Here is a 22,584-nt window from a genome sequence, read left to right on the forward strand (position 1 = left end):
CAGTCACTATGTGGTTATGGTGTGGGAGTATTATTCAGTAACAGTATTGGGTATTATTCAGTCACTATGTGGTTATGGTGTGGAGGTATTATTCAGTAACAGTATGGAGATATTATTCAGTAACAGTATGGGGGTATTATTCAGTAACAGTATGGTGGTATTATTCAGTCACTATGTGGTTATGGTATGGCAGTATTATTTAGTAACAGTATGGGTGTATTATTCAGTCACTATGTGGTTATGGTGTGGCAGTTTTATTCAGTAACAGTATGGGGTATTATTCAGTCACTATGTGGTTATGGTATGGCAGTATTATTCAGTAACAGTATGGGGTATTATTCAGTCACTATGTGGTTATGGTGTGGGAGTATTATTCAGTAACAGTATGGGGGTATTATTCAGTCACTATGTGGTTATGGTGTGGAGGTATTATTCAGTAACAGTATGGGGGTATTATTCAGTAACAGTATGGGGGTATTATTCAGTCACTATGTGGTTATGGTGTGGCAGTTTTATTCAGTAACAGTATGGGGTATTATTCAGTCACCACTATTTTGTTATGGTGTGGCGGTATTATTCAGTCACTCTGTGGTTATGGTGTGGAGGTATTATTCAGTCACTATGTGGTTATGGTGTGGCGGTATTATTCAGTAACAGTATGGAGGTATTATTCAGTCACTATATGGTTATGGTGTGGCGGTATTATTTGGACCTTATATTGTGTTATTATTGGTCTTATAATAGTGAGTTGTGTTCAGTAACGGTATGCAGGTAATATTTCATCTGGTATAGTGGTACGATTCAATAACTGTATATGTTTATGAATCATTGTTATGACTGAGAGGAAGGACATTTGCTTTGGGTCTCGCAAAACACCCCTGAACATGCTACAAACCAGCGGTACTGATCTCTGCCCACCGCCCTCTGAATTGGCTGTATTATTGATACAGTAAGGGTGTGTTCACATCTGTGTTGGGCTTCCGTCTGACCTTTCCATCGGAGGAACCCATCAACTGAAAGGCAAACGGAAACCATAGCTTTCGTTTGCATTACCATTGATATCAATGGTAAAGGTTTCTGTTTTCTTGGAGGAATCAATAGCGCAGTGGACTTATAGACTTTCTGTTGAGACTATACACTGCTTGGAGGAATGCCCATCAGAAACAAAGTGGCATAGCGCTCACCCGAGCCCATCTGCCGCTTCGTTTTAGCGATCAGTGGGGGCCACAGCGCTTGGACCCCCACAAGATCAAAACTTGACATTTCACTCTGACATGTAAAAAGTTTAGTTACACTTTAAAGAGAGGTGTTAAATATAATGTGTTGAAGGCTTTTAGAAACGACTTCTTGAGATACAGGATACAAAGCGGCTGTATCGATCACTAAAACCTGTATCCGTTAGGTCCGTGGTACTGACGGCTTCAGTGATGTCAGCGGTGTCTGATGCGCAGGATCGAGCTGTTATCAATCACATCCAAGTTCATATACTATGGTTTTATATTTGAAAAAAATGATTTCTAAATTCAAAGAAAAGCCTTGTTTAGGTGTCTCACAAGGGTTGAGGAGGTTGCATTGCATGTAAGGGAGAAGGAGGGGGCCCGTATGTTGTGTCCACAGCCCACGGTACACTTAATCCGCCACTGAGTATCACAATACTATTCCGGAGCAGTGATGTAGCAGGATCTGTTCCCGCGCCACCACTAGCAGGTGTTTAATGGTTTAATGTAATATACAGCGCAAATTCTGCTGTAATAGCCATTTAACCCCTTTTATACTGCAGTCAACAGCAGCCACAACATTAAGGCCCTGTTTACACTGAGTTCTTTGCCGCAAATTTTGCAGTGGAAACCGCGGCAAAAACCGGGACAAAAAACTGCCAAAATTGCCTCCTATTGTTTCAATGGGCGGTGGAGGCGTTTTTTCCTACGAACAGAAAAAAAAACACTCGCGGGAAAAAGAAGCGACATGCCCTATCTTAAGGCGTTTTCTGCCTCAAAGATCCAATTGAAATCAATAGGAAACGGAAATAAACTAGGTTTTTACTGCTTTTTTTGCAGCTATTTTTTTGAAAGCCTAAAAAAAAAGCGGCAAAAAAACACGGCAAAAATCCAGAGCGGATTTCTCCAGTCAGAATTTTCTGCCTGCAAAAACTTCCATGTGAACAGGGCCTAAGGCTTCTTGAGCTGTGCCTTAACCTGTCCTAAGGAATAATTCTTGTTCCGGGGGTCGATAAGAAGGTCATAGGTTAGTGAAGGTCCATGGCCTGGAGACTTGTTGACTTCTATTCAATGGAGGACCACTGAGAGTTGTGATGTTGTGTAATAATTCAACAATATGGAAGCAAAAGTCAAGATAGTTCACATGCTGCACCGCAACAGGAATCCCAAACCATGAAGCAGCCAAGTGTTTATGGAAGAAGAATCTGTGAACCTGTACCTTAAGTTTAGGCTGAGGAGACCTAGTGGAAAAATGTTGGCCACCTTCCACAGAAGGCACGAAGCCAGGGATGGACATATCAGATCTGTAGCTGTAAACAATACGCCACCCCCTCTCAAAGCCAGATGCATCATGGGAAGTGTAGGCTGCATTAGGGGGCAGAACATAAGAGCTGAAGGAACAAGATGGCAGACAAGCCATAAATTGCAGCAATTGTGCAAAAACAGATGGCTATGATAGAAGCGCTACTGATGAAGGAGCATTAGCAGAATTAGAAATGTCTTTGAAGATTTTAATGCATGGCTACGCGTTTCAACACAGAACCTGTGTCATCATCAGGCCAAAGAAAACAAACATCAAACATATCTTATTTATACACATATTGAGCCATCACAACATTCAAAGTGAACCAAAAAAAAAACCGAATGACAACTGTCAGTGACGCCATCTGGGACCGGGTGATGCTTCATACGGTGTAAATCAAACATAAATAGTAACACTCACTATCTTTTCTTTTGATTATATTCTAAATAAATATAATTGAACACTATGTTATAGGGTTGCAGAGTATCAGCCTTATAATCCGAGAATAGGAGGAAGGAAAGCGGAAAAACACGGCCATACGAAAACACATGAGGGAGTATTCTACAAGAGGGGGACAGTGGGAGCACGCCAATTTTGTAAATAACTACGTGTCCCATTTAACAATTACATGGGAGCGACGTGGATGTGAAGTTATAGATGGATCCGGAGATCGCACACACAGCCCGCAAGCGGCTTCGTTGGTAGGAGATCCTAGTAACTACGGTTATAACTTTACCACCACGTACCATTCTGGCAGCACGGCTTGTATGAACGGAATAAAAAAAAAAGCGTTGGCATATCCTTAAAGCGTTCCAAATCTCATCCTCCCAGACCAACCAAAAATCACTTATAGGAGGTGACAAACCCTACGCAACCTTCTAGCACCGAGAAACCTCATCAGATTAAACACAGGACCTCCACACCACGTGAATAACTGGACACCAGCAGATCCTTTCATTTTTACATAAGTGTGTATATATATATATACACAAAACAACATTATGTTTTAGACGCCTCCTTATGTGTTTCTATATTGTTAGTATTATTTTCTATTAAATTTAATTTAAGATTTTATGTGCAATTAATTTGTGTATTAGACATTACACACACGATTATTGTTTTATAGATTTATTCTGGTTTTATATATTTTTATTACCCTGTTTATTCATTGTGTTACGTGTAATATGATTACGGTCATATTTTTGTAGATGACTTCAATGTTCGATTTATAGTCGTAATTTGTATACTATTACCTACCTATTCCGGTTATCCCATTGATGCTCCAAGCTTTGTCTTTTCCATTTGTTCTGGTGGCGCTTCAATCCACCGTTTAGAAGCGCTATTTTTATCTTTTTGTTCCGCTGCGGCTTCCGTAACTCCCTGGTGGCCATACCAACGGGGCCGCTTGCGGGCTGTGTGTGTGACCTCCGGTTCCATCTATAACTTCACATCCACATCGCTCCCACGTAATGGTCGAATGGGACCCCTAATTATTTACAAAATGGATGTATTCCCACTGTCCCTCTTTTGTAGAATACTCCCTCGTGTGTTTTCGTATCACCGTGTTTTTCCGCATTCCTCACTCCTATTCTCGGATTATAAGGGTGATACTCTGCAACCCTATAACATAATGTTCAATTATATTTATTAAGAATATAATCAAAAGACAAGCTAGTGAGTGTTACTATTTATGTTTGATTTACATCGTATGAAGCATCACCCGGTCCCAGATGGCGTCACTGACAGTTGTGTCATTTGTTTTTTGGTTCACTTTGAATATTGTGATGCGGCTCAGTAGGTGTATAAATCAGACACGTTTGAGGTTTGTTGTTTTCTTTGGCCTGATGATGACACAGGTTCTGTGCTGAAACGCGTAGCCATGTATTAAAATCTTCAAAGACATTTCTAATTCTGCTAATGTTCCTTTATCAGTAGCGCTTCTATCATATCCATCTATTTTTGCACATGTGCAGTCTTGTTGCGGTACCGTGGTCATTGTACCAGTGTTTGGATTTGAGAGCTGCAGCTGAGTTTCACAATTATATGGCGGCATCAGCATTGTACCTAAACTCTACAACTCCCATAGGTGAGCATAACTGCTTCTCCTTGCATTTTATCTCATCCTTTCAACCGGGTTTATCTTGCACCATGTGGCACTGTGTATCTTTTTTTCTCCTTTTAGGTAAGCCATAAATTGCACATTGTATGGACCTCTTTTAGTTAAATACATAGCCAAGAGCCTCTACATTATTCCTTAATAACCTATACTGCACTATTAAAGATAACTTTTCACCTGCCCCTACATGTGCAGCATGTAATGGGCAGGGCTGCACAAACCCTGGGGCACTTTACATGTTTTTTTTCTACCCTCCTCCGTTATTTAGATATCGGTGCCCGATATTTAAATAACCCCCTGAACTGTCAAAGGGGCGTGTAACATGGCTGTGACACTGTACAATTAGCTACGGACAGTGTCACAGCAAGAGGTGGAGAGAGTAGAGCGTGTGTGCAATTAGAGCCCATACTGACCATGTCCACATGTGTTGGTAGAAAACGCTAATTTTGGTATATGAACCCTCACATGTGTTGCCTATTTCAAGGAACACCCAGGAACGAGACAAGGACTAGTCAAAAGTGGCTTATTTCTATACAGATTCTTTGTGGGAGAATCTTTTCAGAAGACATTTTCCAACCATAGTAAGACCAACAGCAACAACTACTGAACTGACAGACCCGATGGCCACCAGCACCCACAGCTGTAGAGGTCGATGTCCTGCAGTCATTCTGGAAGCTTCAGTGTGTCCTGCTCCGGAGATCTGGTTAGGCTTGTTTCCAGTCACTAGAAGAGGACCCAGTGTGGCCAGGCCACGTTTCTCCACAGGAGAACCTGCTGGAAGAAGCAATGCAAGTACTGCAGAATATGAAGTATGTAGGTTTAGGGTACAGTCTAGAACATGGAAACATTTGGTCTTGTAGCAACACATTGTGAAGGGCATAGATCATTTCAAGTGATCTTTAGGGTTTGTTCACACAATGTGTTCAGCCTTTTTTTTTTTTTTTTTTAGGCGTATTCGCTTCATGGAAGGTTCCAGCCTGCCACCAATATATCGTGGATGACGCACTAGTTCAGCAGAGAGGTCTAAGTTCATTCTTTTGTAGCCAGTGCTTTCTGGATAAGGGTGTACAGCCACTCAGCTAGGGTGCATCCAATATGGAGGAAAACTACTGGAAAGATGTTCACTCATAGACTTTTACCACAAGTCTGACACATACTAGCACAGCTGAACTATTGGAAAGATCTGGATGTTATCAAGAGGGAAATGTAGCAGTGTAGTGTATATGTAAGCTACAGCAAGCTAGAACTCACCAACATCTCTCTTCCCAAGTCCCCTGGGTCTTCCAAGTGAGGCGCCCCATGTCATTCTCTGGCCTGAAGCAGTAGCACAGTTCCTGGTGGTGCAGCACTGGCAGATCCCACTTGATCCTTCCATGGGTGACCAACTAGAAGAGATTCAGGGCCAAAACAAACAGTCAAGACTTAAATAACAGATATCTAAGACATGAACCATTACAGCCCAGGACACCAATGAGGGAATGTGACAGTTGTCGGAGGTCTTACCTGCTGGTAGCCTTGTTGTAGGAACATGCCTTGTTCTCTGAGAGCTGCTGACATCAACCATATCCCTGATCCAGTGAACATGGGATATAGATCTAGGACAATATTTACAGATCATGTTCTAAAAGACATCTCCACATTTAGTAGCATTGATTGTATTACTTCCTATACAGTTTGTGCCGAGATCTCCCATTAACATGCACAATGTAAGGAGGATTGTGCCAAGCCACCGTCTTCTGGACCACCACCACTGTGTAGAATTAGTGCAATTTCCCATGTTAGAGTCTGATCACTAGTCCAATACCAGGTTTCTATTCATAGCAGTGATCTGACATAGGACAGGCTGATTGGTGGTGGCACAACCATTTCCCTCATTGCCTAGGTGCGTGGCATCCTCATGAATGGTGGTCAACCTAGCTGTTCCAAGGACCAGGTTTTTTTTTTTTTATTGAAGCGTTGTACGTGAAGGAGGTTCCCCAAATTAGTAAAATATAGCATCAAAATGCATAATACCAAACAATACTGGGGATTTTGGATAGTCTATTCTGTGACAGTCTCTTGAATAAATTTCAGTTCATTAAAGACGGATTGGGGCTTCCAAAGCCTAACAGGTTCAACTAAGCAGTCCGCTAACCAGTAAAATACAACAGACAAGTCAATTTGCCAGGTCTTCACTCAAAGGGGTTGCTAAGTTATATAGGATATAGGATATATATGAAAATTTGCAGTAATATCAGTGGTTCTCTTCCTAAGAAATTAGGACATTGATCAGAGCTGAGAGTCTAATTTCCAAACAGGTCCTCCAGAAAAAAAAAAATATATATATATTTAAATGGGCACTGTAATGCTCCATTTCCCCTGTGGTGGCGCTGCAAGTAAAACCCTTACTGCCAGCTTTGTCCACAGAAAACAGTCGATTACTGGGGGTCCTTGCAGGAAGACACTGATCAACTTATGGTCCAGGGGTCCTTCTGTGAAAGAGGTTCACTTCGGACAATCCCTTGTTTAGAAGTCAAACCAGTTAACCATATACCAAAGGTGCTAGTGATTGAAAACCCAAAATTAGTACATGCTTCGTCAAACTTCATAAATAAAATACTCACCAGAGAGACATCACTGTCAGTGAACCTGAAGGCATCAACCATGAGGCCGGATTTACACGAGCGTGATATACGTCCGTGCGACGCGCGTGCTTTTCACGCGGGTCGCACGGACCTATACAAGTCTATGGGGGCATGCAGGCAGTCCGTGAGTTTTGCTCAGCATGAGTGCGCGGAAAAAAAACTCACGACATGTTCTAAATTTCTGCGTTTTTCGCGCATCACGCACCCATTGAAGTCAATGGGTGCGTGAAAACCACGAAGGTCGCACGGAAGCACTTCCGTGCGAACTGCGTGATTCACGCAAGAGCTGTCAAACTCTGAACGTAAACAGAAAAGCACCACGTGCTTTTCTGTTTACAAACATCCAAACGGAGTGTCTTAGAGATGAGCGAACCGAACTTCACCGGGTTCGGCCGAACTCGTTTTGACCGAACTCGGCAAAAAAATTTCCGGTACGCGACATCAGGAGACAGTCACTGTCCACGGTGCTAAAAGAGTTAAACTGGTTCAGCACCATGGACAGTGACTTCCGATCACAATATACATGTACGTGTAAAAAAAAAACAGAAGTTCTGACTTACCGATAACTCCCAGCTTCTTCCTCCAGTCCGACCTCCCGGGATGACAATTCAGTCCAAGTGACAGCTGCAGCCAATCACAGGCCAAGCACAGGCTGCAGCGGTCACATGGACTGCCGCGTCATCCTGGGAGGTGGGGCCGGATGTCGAGAGAGGGACGCGTCACCAAGGCAACGGCCGGGAGACCGGACTGGAGGAAGCAGGAAGGTCTTGGTAAGTATGAACGTCTTTTTTTTTATTCACAGGTTGGTGTATATTGTGACCGGAATTCACTGTCGAGGGTGCTGAAAGAGTTACTGCCGATCAGTTAGCTCTTTCAGCACCCTGGACAGTGACTGACGTCGACTAGCCTCATCTCTATGATGGCGGCTGCCCGAAAATCACGCAGCCGCGCATCATACACTGATGACACACGGAGCTGTCAAGTGACTTTTGCGCACGCAAAACGCTGTGTTTTTTTGCGTGCGCAAAATGCACACGCTCGTGTAAATGAGGCCTGAATCGAAGCTTCTCGGCTTGTGATCTTGGGGAGACAAAGACTGAGGAGGAATCTTCTTGCATACCATCCATCAAGCAGCTGTAGGACAGATTTTATTTAGATCATGGGCTCCTTGAAGATTATTACAATATTGATGATAAATACCAACCCATTGTTAGAGATAATCTCATAACAGGGATTGGAGGTCACATCTGGAGTAATGGTGGCCACACAGCTGTCAACAAACAGGGTCATCGGGACATGGTTCTGAACATCCAAAGAGGCTTCAATGTAGAACATGTCACCAAGCTGGAAGACCAGTGATGGACTGGGAGCATTCCAGTCCGCTGAAGATAAAATACTGGGGTATTAGCATAGGTCAGGAGTCTCTGCACCACTACCCTACTGCTGGAAGGACTTACCAGTCATTAACTGCAAGGAGAAGACCAGCCGCTCTTCTGTGGTCACTGTGGTACTGAATGGAATCCATGTTGGCTTGACCGCTTTGCTGCTCACATTGCCATGTCTAGATATTAAAAGAAGGCTTTAATGAGAAGCATGATACAAAATAGAACTTGTATACATCTTGCAGCCAACTAAATAAATGTTCACCACCCCCACACAAAAAAAAAAAAAGGCAGTCATCTCCTGTGCAAGTCCTCAGATGAACAGATTTAAGCTACAAAGTGGGATGGGAACCTCATACATTGATTAGGGAATTCCTTCTACTCAAAAAGACCCTTTCTTGCTGGGTTGATTAAGACACTAAACAGGAACCTAGAAAACAATTTGTTAATCACATGAATGGAGATTACACCCAGCATCTTCGATAAGAAATTAGTGTAGGAGAAATGCCTCTGGGAAGCCGAAGGACAGAATCAAGGCAGGGAATTTAGTCTACGCAAATGGTTTTCCAGGTCGGATATTCTATCCTTAGGAACAGCTGTTCCTGGTACTGCAGCTTGGTCTCATTCAAGGGAATGGGACTAAATCTGCAAAACCAAGCATAGCAACGGCCATTTGTAGGGCACCATGCCTGGTGAATATGGACCAGAGAGCTGCGGCACCTTCGATCAGTTCATCAGTGGGGGTGCCTTTGGCATGGCCTAGCAGGCATTAACTAGAGGCAGACCTGGGGGGCTTTATTAGGCCCCCGGCCGCTATAGAAACACCGACACCCAGTGATCGTATAGCAGGGTGCCAGTGGGCTGAGAGATGGATCACCCTCCCTCCAAAATCATTCCGATGCGGTACTCGCTATTGAGCGCCGCATCTGAGGGATTAAATGAGATAGATGCGGATATTGATCTGCCCTCAGCCACCTCCAGTAGTTGAGGGTAGGGAGATTTAACTGCTCCTGGTGCTGTTTATTTATTCCGAAGCAGCGCCATGAAAAAAAGCAATTGCATTGGAATAAAGTCCATTAGTGGCCGCTGTAGGAACACTAATTGACGTCACTAACAGGTTAAAGCCACAACTCTTGTTAGGTTGGGTGGTGGTTCACTCAAGGAAAGGCAAACCTTCTTTGCAGTTATTCCATAACTAGAAAGTAGTAATCCATTTTAAAGATTTAGAATTCGTTGCAGACTACGACTAACCAGAAGGAGGTTCCACGTTATGTAGAAGGCCAACTGTCTCAATGTGGAGAAGAAAATATAACCACAGCCAGAAAGTAATTATTCCTTCAATCACGTACCTCCAAGTTGCTCCCACATTCTTGAAGGCCATTTTCAAAGATTACATTAGAATCAGTACTTTGTGCACCAGGTCGGCAGGAACCCAGGGTCAGGTCTGAGGGCTTCACCAGCTTTCCATTCCTATAGAAGTCGCTGGTCACCATTTCCACTAGCCTGTCCTCACCGCACTGCACACTGATAGGGGAGTTTGGATGTTGTAAAAGTTGTTGTGGCTGAAGTTATCCTCCCGGATACCGGGAGTCCCACCTGGACACAGACGGAGCGCCTCTCAGAGCCCCAAAACCAGACACTGACTGTCCAGAAGACCAAGAGTTTCCTCTAGGGGAGCCCACACCAGATGGAGATTGTCCAAGTCCTCTAGAGGATCCCCATCCAGGCTGCTAATTATGGCCGAGACTGATCCGCAAATTATAGAACAGGTCCTATTCCTGTCCATTTTTGCAGAACGGACACACGGATCTGCAAAAATAACGAAAGTGTGCACGGCCCCATAGAAATGAATGGGTCTGAGCTATCCATTATTAGTGCATTGAAGAAAATCACTGACGTGTGCTCCAGGCCTTAGACCTTCACACAGTGCAGATTTTACATGCACTTTCTAAGCGAAACCCAGAATTGATGCATGAGAAGAGACCTATAAGGCCTTCCTTTACATATTTATTCTGGTTATATTCCTTTTATCGTTTGGGCTAAAAAAAAATCTGCAACAAAGCGGCTGTGTGAGCAAGGCCTAAAAAAGGTGCACTTACATAGGACTTTTTGACTGCAGTTTTCACCAGTGCAGTTTATACAGGTGAATGCGGAATTTCCAACCGGATTTTCTGGGCGAAAATTCTGCAACATATTACAGTAGCAAAGTGGATGAGATTTCAACAAATCTCATGCACGCGCTGAAGAAAAAAGACAAAAAACGTGGCGTATGGATATTCAATTCTGCAGCACATTAATTTCTAAATGCAAAAATGTTGTGAAAATTCTGCAGTGTTAAATGTATACGAAATTAAATCTCCAGCAAAAATAAAATACTGTAAAAAAATACGGCAAAAAAAAAACACAAAAAGGTCGTAAGATGTTTTTGCCCACGGGGTAAAAACCGCATATAAAAATGGTGACAAAGAAAGCACGTGGTTCTATCATAAATCGCAGCGATGGAGTTTTCGCCTGTGCGGTGTTTACAGGTGACATTATTAAGGTTTACGCTCCGGGTGAAGGGGGAAAATCCAGAACAGAATAAAAATAGAAAAAAAATCTACAGCATGATCGGATTACCTGCAACAGTTTTCCGCTGCAAATTTTCCAAACGTAAATCCGGACGGAAGTGCAGGGGGTATTATAAAGCCTGTCCTGAAGCCTGGGCTCGATGGCGTGCGTTATTGCCAGTAGTATTTGCTAATGAGGGGGCAGGTGATCGCAATCACGTCTACCGGCTTTTTCATATTTTGGCCGCATTTGCACAAAGCAATCACAGTGCAGCATCCATTTTCCCAAGCCGTCTACGTGTGATTTCTTTCAATTGTGATCTTGGACTTTGTGATATCCGTTCGATTAAGGTCACGTGACGTGATTTAGTCACCATTTTGGGCAATTTTGCAATGCATTTTTTTTTTTACATTGCCGAGGAGTAGCCTTGGAAACTAAAGCTGAGCGCTTGCAATGGACAACCAGGATAATGTGTGGTAAAAAAAAAAAAACACTTAAGGCATTGGCACCATTTTTTGGGAGTATTTTGTTAACGTGGCCACCGCAGGGGGAATTTGACTAGGTAAAATTTGCATAATATCTATTGCGTAGAGTTACAGAGTATATGGCAAGCAACAAAGTTGTTTTGACACCTACGTCAGCAGTTTAGAAATTGTCAAGTGAAAGATACGTGACTAAAAAGGAGCCATAACATGCTCCGAATTCAGAAAACATTTGCGCCATTTATTGCATTATTTGGGCGCCAGCCAAGAGGTGGTGTAAGGAAGAGGCACATTATGACCGTGTGTCTTAAATCTGTGAGATAGGATACAAAAATTGTGAATTTCTTCCATTGGCTTCCGTGACCACGAGGGTGTCTTCACATGGTGCGGTCAGATCCAATTTTTTGCCGTTATCTTATGAAAGTCGCAACAAAAAATGCAATGTGGCAGCACGGATTAGATATACCATCAGCGGATTATTAATAGACCTTCAAAGATCTGGTAAAACTCAAAGGTGATTTATGACAGACCGCTCAATGAAAGAGCAGCCAAGGTCTCATCCACGGCTGAGACTATGGGGGAGTTGTATCAAAAGTGGCGCAGCATAGCACTGTATGGAGGTATTTGTGCACTATGACATTATCCCAGTTTTTTTGGATTCATTAAAGGTTGGGTCCTCCACCTACCCGGTTACAATCCTGCCGATACATGACGTATGGCTACAACATCCAAACAGGACCACCCTCCATCTACATGTCCACTTCTGACTACAGAACATCGTGAGATTTAATAAGTTGTTTGTGACTCAACCCCTAAGAAATAGATCGTAGTGGCAAGTTACTGGCTTCAAGAAGGTAGTCTTCTGCTGGCCCTCATTATTTTAGAACCTGGGCCTACCAGTGGGTACTCTGGAGTGCCAGTTTGAGCCTTCATGACTACGGTAATAGAAGTTAATTGGTCAGTAATTGCAGACCAAGATTACAGTCTGCAGGAAATTACTAACTGCTTCTCTACCAGAGTGACGGGGAGCTGCATACAGAGCCTTATACATAATGTATCGTTACTCTTTGCTAATCTAGACCTCCAGCAGTACAATAGAGCTGTCATTAACTCCCCACCCTCTAATGAAAAGACTGTTGACTCTGTCCCAGTCTAAACAGCAAATCTAACAAGTGAGCTGCACACAGGAAATGTCCCCTTTTTATACGTTTAATTCCATTTGAATGAGAACCATCTAAAATGCCTCCATATTGACAGTATAAGCCCATGATTTTCTGTAAGTGCCATGTTCTCAATAGGAATCTGCAGAAAAAAAAAATATCTACCTCTGGTATTTTACAAGGTTGGTAGCAAGTCCTACTCAGACCTATAGAGACCAACATGTATGGATGCTGCCATGCCATAGGCAAATTACTAATTTGAACACTGTTTTGGCCAGTTCTACGAGATAAGACAAATATTTACCAAAATGATTTTATTGCTACACTTTTTTTGGAAGATCTTTTCCATTCATAGTAAGAGCAACAACTACTGAACTGACGGACCCGATGGCCACCAGCACCCACAGCTGTAGAGGTTCACATCCTGCAGTCATTCTGGAAGCTTCAGCATGTCCTGCTCCAAAAATTTAGCCAGGTTTGTCTCCAATCACTAGGATAGGACCCAATGTGGCCAGGCCATGTTTCTCTGGATAAGAACCTGGTGGAACATTAGATTGTAGACTGTTAAGTTTATCATTTCAACAATATATTTAGAGATCTATACAGAAAACCAAGATCACGTACAGCAGTGGTGACCAGCTCTTTCAAAACTAAACCTCAATATGCTTTAGCAGCTTGTGCCTGTCAACGCATACTGAGAGTTGTAGTCTTAATACTTGGGTGAGCCACAGGTTGGAGATCTCGTGTCCAGCCTAACAGACAGGCTTGTCTAGAGGACAAGGTCTTTAAGACCACTCTACCAAATCTAATGGAAAGAGTTTTACATATATCAAAATAGTTGTGGGACAAGAATAGGCTATAATATAATTAAGTAGGTTACTAATAAGGTGGTGTCTCACCAGTGCCAAACATTACGACTAGGAGGCTCAGGGACATATCACACACACTTTAGATTCACAGCAGCTTCAGCCCACACCAATGCATAGTCTACGTGCAGAACGAACACCTAGTTACTTAATTCTAGATAGGGAGGTCTAAGGACAATGAACTCACCAACATCTCTCTTTCCAAAACCTCTTGGCTTCTCATGGGAAGAGTCCCATGTCATTATCTGGCCTATAGCAGTAGCACAGTTTCTGGTGGTGCAGCACTGGCAGATCCCAGTTGAGCCTTCGACAGGTGACCAACTAGAAGAAACCGAGAGTCAACCAAACGTTCCAGCCATGGAATACTACACAGTGTTGTCAAAGACTCCATCGGGTGTTGTACAGCCATTGGAATCAAGACCCTCTGTATGTGGTTTTACCTGCTGGTAGCCTTGTTGTAGGAGCACGCCTTGTTCACTGAATCAAGGGTCTGGTTGATGTCAGCAGCTCTCAGAGAACATGTGATATAGATCTAGGACAACACATTTGCAGATCATGTGAAAGCTGTTGACATTTACCAAAGTGGTCACTTTTCAAGGACCTTCCCTCCCACTTTCATAGTAACACTTTGTAAAGTGTAATTTTCTCATTCAAATTTAGAGCTTTAGGTGAAATACACAAGTTCTCAGATACACCCAGAATGTGGGCAATATGTGGAAGCTTGCAATCTTTCAAAGACAGCAAAAACTTTAAATTTTCACGCTTGGTCTTTGAGGGGACCCACGATCCTACTTTACTTCAGGTTTCACTTCATGGAGTCAAGAATTAGAGTGGTTGTCAAAGAAAGAAAAAGCTCCACATGTTCACAAGTTGTCTACCATATTGCAATTTGGCACCCATTCACTTCAATGGAGTGGGGCCATTTTTTTCAAGGGCAGTTGTGTTTTTCTATTCCTGGACAAAGGATTAACTGTTGGCCCAATATAGTTTATGCAAAAGCCCTCACCGTAGAGACATCCCTGTCTGTGAACCTGAAGGCATCAACCATGAAGCGAAGCTTCTTGGCTTGTGATCTTGGGGAGACAAAGACTGAGGAGGAATCTTCTTGCATACCATCCATCAGGCACCTGTAGAACAGATTTGGTTTAGATAATGGGCTCCTAGAAGATTAGTGCAGTATGGAGGATAGAAACTCACCCATTGTTAGAGATGATCTCATAACGGGGATTGGAGGTCATATCTGGAGTAATGGTGGCCACACAGCTGTCAACAAACAGGATCATTGGGACATGGTTCTCAACGCTCAAAGAGGCTTCAATATAGAACATGTCACCAAGCTGGAAGACCAGTGATGGACTGGGAGTACTCCAGTCCCCTGAAGATAAAATACTGGGGTATTAGCATAGGTCTGGAGTCTCTGCACCACCATCCTACTGCTGGAAAGAGACTTACCAGTCATTAGCTGCAAGGAGAAGACCAGCCGCTCTTCTGTGGTTACCGTGGTACTGAACGGAATCCATGTTGGCTTGACTGCTTTGCTGCTCACATTGCCATGTCTAGAGAGGTCAAAATAAGTTGTTAAGGAGATTTAGTAGAACCGAGTACTTTATCCACATATGTGTAGAACATATGTGTAGAACATATCCGGTGGGCCATTGCACTTCAAGTGGCTGGTCTCCATTACATGACCATGAAGTGAAGGCTTTAATAACCATTTACTAAGCAAGTAGAACAGGGACAGTCAATGTTATCAGCTACAAATTGCCATTATGCCCAAGGACCCATCTGAAAATGGTGAACATTAACCACCGTTGTTTAGGTTAATCAAATCTTGATAGTTCAGTATGACCTTTTCTAGACCACTCCAATGACGGCAGATTTTTTACTGTTCCAGGAGACACCTGACAGAAGTTTAGCTCTTTTGCAATAAACTTGCAAGGCTCAGTCAAGTGCATGTATTCGGACATGGCCAAAAGGTTATTCTGGCCAATAGCGAATAGTCGTGTGTACGGTCAGATTTAGTCACCGTTTCCCCAACCAGTCACTTTGAAACAGCTGTGAGCAGTCGCTGTAACGGTAGGGACGGAGTCATTTCCGACGGTCTTCTATGAAGAAATCCTCTAACAATATTCTAAATCGCAAACAAGAAAGCAACACTGTAAATATACAAACACTAGTTGATATACATTTGTAAGACATCACCATGGAAGGCCAGTCAGTCAATGCTCATTGAGAAGGGTTAGGAGTAAGGGGGGCATTTACATAGAAAAGTTACTTAGCGACCATCCTGAGGAATCTCAGGAGCTATTGCCTTTGGGGGACTACCTAATTCACATTTTGAGGCTCACTTTGCCAAGGAACTTTACTAGTTTAATCTCCTCAAAAACAGGATGCCTGTAGAGACAGCCTACTGGTATTGACTCACCTCGGGTAGTAACACTGGATGGGAACCACAGCAGGGTTGGACCTAATAATTGGCACATTGCTGGAGGAAGTCGGGGTGTAGCGTAGGTTGGACGTGTAGATTAGCCAGCCAGAGGTCATCTTAAACAAGACATCACAAGATTAGTCATCTGGATTATACTTCTGGGAATACTAAGATTTGGATGTTTTAATTATTCCAAGCTCTTTTGTACTACACCATTATCTTAAAAGCTACAGATGGCAGTGATGAAAAGGGGGCAAGTGCATAAAATAATTCCATATCATGCGCATCCCAGCAGTTTCCCGTTACTGCCTACTGATGTAGCAGAGCTGTGTGGGTCTTTGTGATATTCAAGCCTTTTTGTAGAAACGAGGTAAAAACACTGAAGAGAATTCACTTGGCTATTGCGCACAAGAAACCAAAGAAATTCAGCTCTGCTACATATGTTTCAGGCAGTGTGGACGATTGTAGGACAAGCAAATACATTGCACAATCTTTATACAAGCTGCTCTAAACCTGGACTCCACCGATGTCATGTCCCACCATATACAATTACATATACACGATCTACAACCAACACAACGATCATGTAAAGCGATTACTACAAACAGAAGAAATTTTGCAAACTATACAACTACTACTTCACTTACCTCCAGGCTGTTCCCACATTCTTGAAGGCTATTTTCAAAAACCACAATAGTATCTGTAGTCTGCAGTCCAGGTCGGCAGGAGCCCAGGGTCAGGTCTGAGGGCTTCACCAGCTTTCCATTCCCATAGAAGTCTCTGGTCACCATCACCACCAGCCTGTCCTCTCCACACTGCACACTGATAGGGGAGTTTGGAGATTGTGTAAGCGGTTGTGGCTGAAGTTCTCTAGGATACCTGGAGCCCCATCCAGTCTGAGCTGAAGACCAAGGGTTTGCTCTAGGGGAGCCCACTCCAAACACAGGTTGTCCAAGTCCTCTAGAAGATCCCCACCCAGGCTGATAATTTCTCCACCTAACCAAGGAACTGCTAAACCCTGGTCCATAGAGAAGAACCACTAACAAACAACTCCACCTGACCCACAGCTCCATCCTGACTGCAGAAGAAGTAACACAAGAAGAGAGTGGAGGAAGAAGAACTTTATACTCCACCCATCACATAGTCACACCTTCACATGGAGCAGAACTTTATACTCCACCCATCACATAGTCATACCTTCACATGGAGCAGAACTTTATACTCCACCCATCACATAGTCATACCTTCACATAGAGCAGAACTTTATACTCCACCCATCACATAGTCACACCTTCACATGGAGTAGAACTTTATACTCCACCCATCACATAGTCATACCTTCACATGGAGCAGAACTTTATACTCCACCCATCACATAGTCATCCCTTCACATGGAGCAGAACTTTATACTCCACCCATCACATAGTCATCCCTTCACATGGAGCAGAACTTTATACTCCACCCATCACATAGTCATCCCTCCTCCTGACACCTCATTATTCTCAGCTGAGCACTTCTCTCATTAGTGGAAACCAAGACACAAGTACAAGGAGGTCAAGATAAAAGTGATTGACAGGTCAAGATTGGAGAAGTTGGTGTATATTCACACGGTGCAGTTTAGGTGCAGGTTTAAACAGAGAAACCTTCGGTATATGATTTTTCAGTGGAATAAATGGTTGTTTATTATTTTGTGTTCGGTGTAAAACCCCGCAATGCCGTCAGCTAACTGCGGTTTTTCTCCTATTATTTCGGATGCAGAATTGCTTTGAATAACCGTGGGTCATCATCCCGCCAGCACCCGGCATATTGACAGGAAGTACATCAGAAAAGACTTAAAAAGTTCATATAACCGCATTTAAGGCTGGCTTCACACGACCTATTTTCAGGCGTAAACGAGGCGTATTATGCCTCGATTTACGCCTGAAAATAGGGCTACAATACGTCGGCAAACATCTGCCCATTCATTTGAATGGGTTTGCCGACGTACTGTGCCGACGACCTGTCATTTACGCGGCGTCGTTTGACAGCTGTCAAAAGACGACGCGTACAATTACAGCCTCGTCAAAAGAAGTGCAGGACACTTATATACATTATATGCAGGACACTTCTTGGGACGTTTTTGGAGCCGTTTTCTCATAGACTCTATTGAAAACAGCTCCAAAAACGGCCAAAAAAACGGCGCGAAAACGGCGCGAAAAACGCAGCGAAAAACGTGAGTTGCTCAAAAAACGTCTGAAAATCAGATGCTGTTTTCCCTTGAAAACAGCTCTGTATTTTCAGACGTTTTTGGCTCAGCGTGTGAACATACCCTAAGGGAAAAAACAAATGCGAGGGACTTCAACCAGAAAAAAACGGAAAAAATATTGTCCTGTCTGAATATCACTGGAGTTACAGGGCGACTTTTGGTGCCGCACAAGGACGACCATGAAACTCCCTATGGGAATTAAGTCAGTGGAGAAGGATAAAAAGAAAGTTATTATCGCGGGTTATGCACGGAGAACATAATGTATTTCCACACGCGGATTAGCTCCTGTGATTGGGGTTAATCTGTGTCTAATACGCGGCACATTAACTGGAAATCTGCGTCAACTTACGGATTTCTGACGCAGATTTCCCTTCAAATTTGCATCTCGTTTTTTGCAGTTATTTTGGTAATCATACCTGCACCAATTTTACAATTTTTCTACCCAAATAAAAGGTCTTCTACAATTTTAGGTGCATTCACATGAGTCGCTTTTCTAAAAAAAATTTGAGCCATTTTTGTCACCGTTTTCCCCACTTTTGCTAAACGGGCAAAATATTTTTTTTTATTTTTTTTAAAACCATCATATATGTTGGCAAATCGTCCAGACACTTCTCTACTTAATACATTGTAAATGCACTTATAGTATTTACAGTGTTTGAACTGATGTTTTTACCTTTATTTATGGGTATATTCACACAGTGCAGTTTTGATGCAGCTTTTTTTAAGCCAAAGCCTTGAGTGAATCTAAAAGGAAGGAAGGAAAGGATGAAAAGACTGATGTATCTCCTTTCTTTTGTGTTACCTCCTGTGTGTGGCTCAAGAAACAGAGCCAAAAACTGCACCGAAAACGGCTTGTGTGAACCTGGCCTATGCATTATTTGTAATAGGGAAGTATTTTACGGTCTTTTTTTTTTTATAAAAATGTGTCTATAAGACTAGATTCACACACGCAGTTTTTGATGCAGTGTTTTATGCCGTTTTTGTGCCAAAGCCAGGAGTGGATACTATGAATGACTGATATGTTTTCTTTCTGTTGAATCTACTTTTGGCATTGGCTCCAAAAACGGCATCAAAAACTTGTGTGATTCAAGTTTAGGTGAGTTGTTTGCGGTCAAAAAGCGCATAAAAAACAGACATCCGAAAACGAATGAAGTAAACGGTACAGAAAGACCAGAGTTGACGTAGGCTGTAGATATAGTTTGTTTGATCCAGCGTGATATAGAAGCCTTTGATGCCTTCACCTCGTTGGGCCCCGGAAGAAAAACTAGGAGATTCTCTTCCTTCCTAAACGTAGAAGTTCTTACGATGTAAAATCTTAGGCAACGTGATAGATCCAGAAGGTCCCAACGGAAAGATTCCTCTGAGGAGATATCAGTTTAGAAAACAGGTAAATGAATTACCTGGTTGATGTTTGAGACCGAATGGACCTTGGACCTAAAAGGAAGGCAGAAACTTTATCTGGGAAGAATACAAGTATGGTTCCTCTGACTTGTAGTGCACCTACTCTCTTAGGCCCCATGCACATGACCGTAAAAATTATCCGTAATGGCGGACCGTAATTACGGTCCGCCATTACGGACCCATTCACTTCTGGTGTCCGGGCCGTAGAAAGCCGCGGCAAAAGATAGGACATGTCCTATCTTTTGCTTCTTAGGGACCGTGCTCCCATAAGGACCGTGATTACAGGCATGGGGCATGGGGCCTTATAAGACAAAAGTTCTAGCGAACAAATCTCCAGAGGTTCAAAGGGTGAAACACAAACTTTTGACTCTTTCTGAGCTTGGTGGTTTAGGTGGCTTGTGAACTAAGTGGAGTTCTAAAACCGGATTGTGTTGCTGTACTTCTGTATTGTGTTGCTGTATTTCTGTGTTTGTGAATCTGTTTTGATTGCTAGCAAATAGAAGATAGCAAAAACTCACACAATTTTAAAAAAAAAATTTGTAAATTTTTTTTTTTTTCCCTTGCAGATTCGTTCCAGCTGAACAGCTGACGAGGGGGAAGGGGTTAACTGGACACAGGTGGTATAAATTAGTCAGCAGACCTCATTTTGAGCTTGCTCTTTCTGAGCTTGGTGGTTTAAGTGGCTTGTGAACTAAGTGGAGTTCTAAAACCGGATTGTGTTGCTGTACTTCTGTATTGTGTTGCTGTATTTCTGTGTTTGTGAATCTGTTTTGATTGCTAGCAAATAGAAGATAGCAAAAACTCACACAATTTTAAAAAAAAAATTTGTAAATTTTTTTTTTTCCCTTGCAGATTCGTTCCAGCTGAACAGCTGACGAGGGGGAAGGGGTTAACTGGACACAGGTGGTATAAATTAGTCAGCAGACCTCATTTTGAGCTTGCTCTTTCTGAGCTTGGTGGTTTAAGTGGCTTGTGAACTAAGTGGAGTTCTAAAACCGGATTGTGTTGCTGTACTTCTGTATTGTGTTGCTGTATTTCTGTGTTTGTGAATCTGTTTTGATTGCTAGCAAATAGAAGATAGCAAAAACTCACACAATTTTAAAAAAAAAAAATTGTAAATTTTTTTTTTTTCCCTTGCAGATTCGTTCCAGCTGAACAGCTGACGAGGGGGAAGGGGTTAACTGGACACAGGTGGTATAAATTAGTCAGCAGACCTCATTTTGAGCTTGCTCTTTCTGAGCTTGGTGGTTTAAGTGGCTTGTGAACTAAGTGGAGTTCTAAAACCGGATTGTGTTGCTGTACTTCTGTATTGTGTTGCTGTATTTCTGTGTTTGTGAATCTGTTTTGATTGCTAGCAAATAGAAGATAGCAAAAACTCACACAATTTTAAAAAAAAAAAATTGTAAATTTTTTTTTTTTCCCTTGCAGATTCGTTCCAGCTGAACAGCTGACGAGGGGGAAGGGGTTAACTGGACACAGGTGGTATAAATTAGTCAGCAGACCTCATTTTGAGCTTGCTCTTTCTGAGCTTGGTGGTTTAAGTGGCTTGTGAACTAAGTGGAGTTCTAAAACCGGAGTTGAAGCCCCAGTAAGTACTCTCTTCTTTTTCTTTGACAATTGTTCGCTGTTTTGGTGTAACTTGGATAATGGATAGCAAGATTGGAGGTTTTCTTCAGTGCACAGTTTGTCATATGTATACACGACTGGAGCCGGAGTTCCAGGGTGAATATCTCTGTGGCAGATGTGAGCATGTTGTTCACCTGGAAGCTCGTATTAGAGATCTGGAGGAGCAGAATGCAACACTGAGGAGGATAGACAATTTTGAGCGGAGCTTGCTGCTCACAGAGCATGCAGTTAGTGGGTTAGAACTGGAGGGTGAAGACATGGGTGAGCAGGATCAGGTAAGTAGCTGGGTTAATGTAGTTAGGGGCAGTAGAAAGGGGTCAAAGACAAGGAAGGCCGATCCGGTTTCTGGCATTCCAAGCAAAATTGCCAGGTTGGGTGATGATGCGAGGGTGTCAGTCTCAGAAAAGGCAGCCCTAGTGGATACGGATCTTCCTAACAGCCGGGAGAACAGCCCAGCTAGTAGTCGGCGGGATGGTAATGCAGGCAAGCCAAGACAATTGATAGTTGTAGGGGATTCTATAATCAGGAAGACGGATAGAATAATTTGTCGCCAAGACCGCCTCAACCGAATGGTTTGCTGTCTCCCTGGTGCCAGGGTTCGGCATGTGGTGGAACGGGTGGACAAATTGCTGGGAGGGGCTGGTGATGATCCAGCTGTCGTGGTCCATGTCGGTACCAACGACAGAATAAATGGTAGGTGGAGGAGCCTTAAGAATAATTTTAAAGAACTAGGCTACAAGCTGAAGGGAAGGACCTCCAAGGTTGTATTCTCAGGAATACTGCCTGTGCCATGCGCATCACAGGAAAGACAGCGGGAGCTTAGGGAGTTAAATGCATGGCTGAAGTCTTGGTGTAGAGGAGAAGGATTTGGGTTCCTAGAGCACTGGGCTGACTTTTCATTGGGGTACAAACTGTATTCTGCAGATGATTTGCACCTAAATGGAAGGGGGTCCGCTGTGCTGGGGGAGAGAATTCTAGCTGGGGTGGCGGAGTATTTAAACTAGGGCTGAGGAGGGAGGTCAATGTAGAAAAAAAAGGGGTAGCCAGGTTAGAGAGGGGTCAGACTATATTGGTGGGGGGAGAAACAGAATGTGGGGAGAGGACTAGACAACAAGATAAGGAGATCCTTTCGTTGCAAAACATCAGTGTAAATAAAAAGGACCGATTAATGTCAAATCACATTT

At 43.0% G+C, this 22,584-nt stretch overlaps 2 pseudogenes; both read right to left on the reverse strand.

Moving 5' to 3' along the window:
• Positions 1–5,165: 5,165 nt before the first annotated feature.
• Positions 5,166–12,607, reverse strand: LOC142750608 (zona pellucida sperm-binding protein 3-like; annotated as a pseudogene).
• A 537-nt stretch (positions 12,608–13,144) lies between these two features.
• LOC142748457 (zona pellucida sperm-binding protein 3-like) lies at positions 13,145–17,201 on the reverse strand (annotated as a pseudogene).
• Positions 17,202–22,584: the final 5,383 nt, after the last annotated feature.

This window comes from Rhinoderma darwinii, chromosome 3 (assembly GCF_050947455.1).
Source record: "Rhinoderma darwinii isolate aRhiDar2 chromosome 3, aRhiDar2.hap1, whole genome shotgun sequence".
Taxonomy (NCBI): domain Eukaryota; kingdom Metazoa; phylum Chordata; class Amphibia; order Anura; family Rhinodermatidae; genus Rhinoderma; species Rhinoderma darwinii.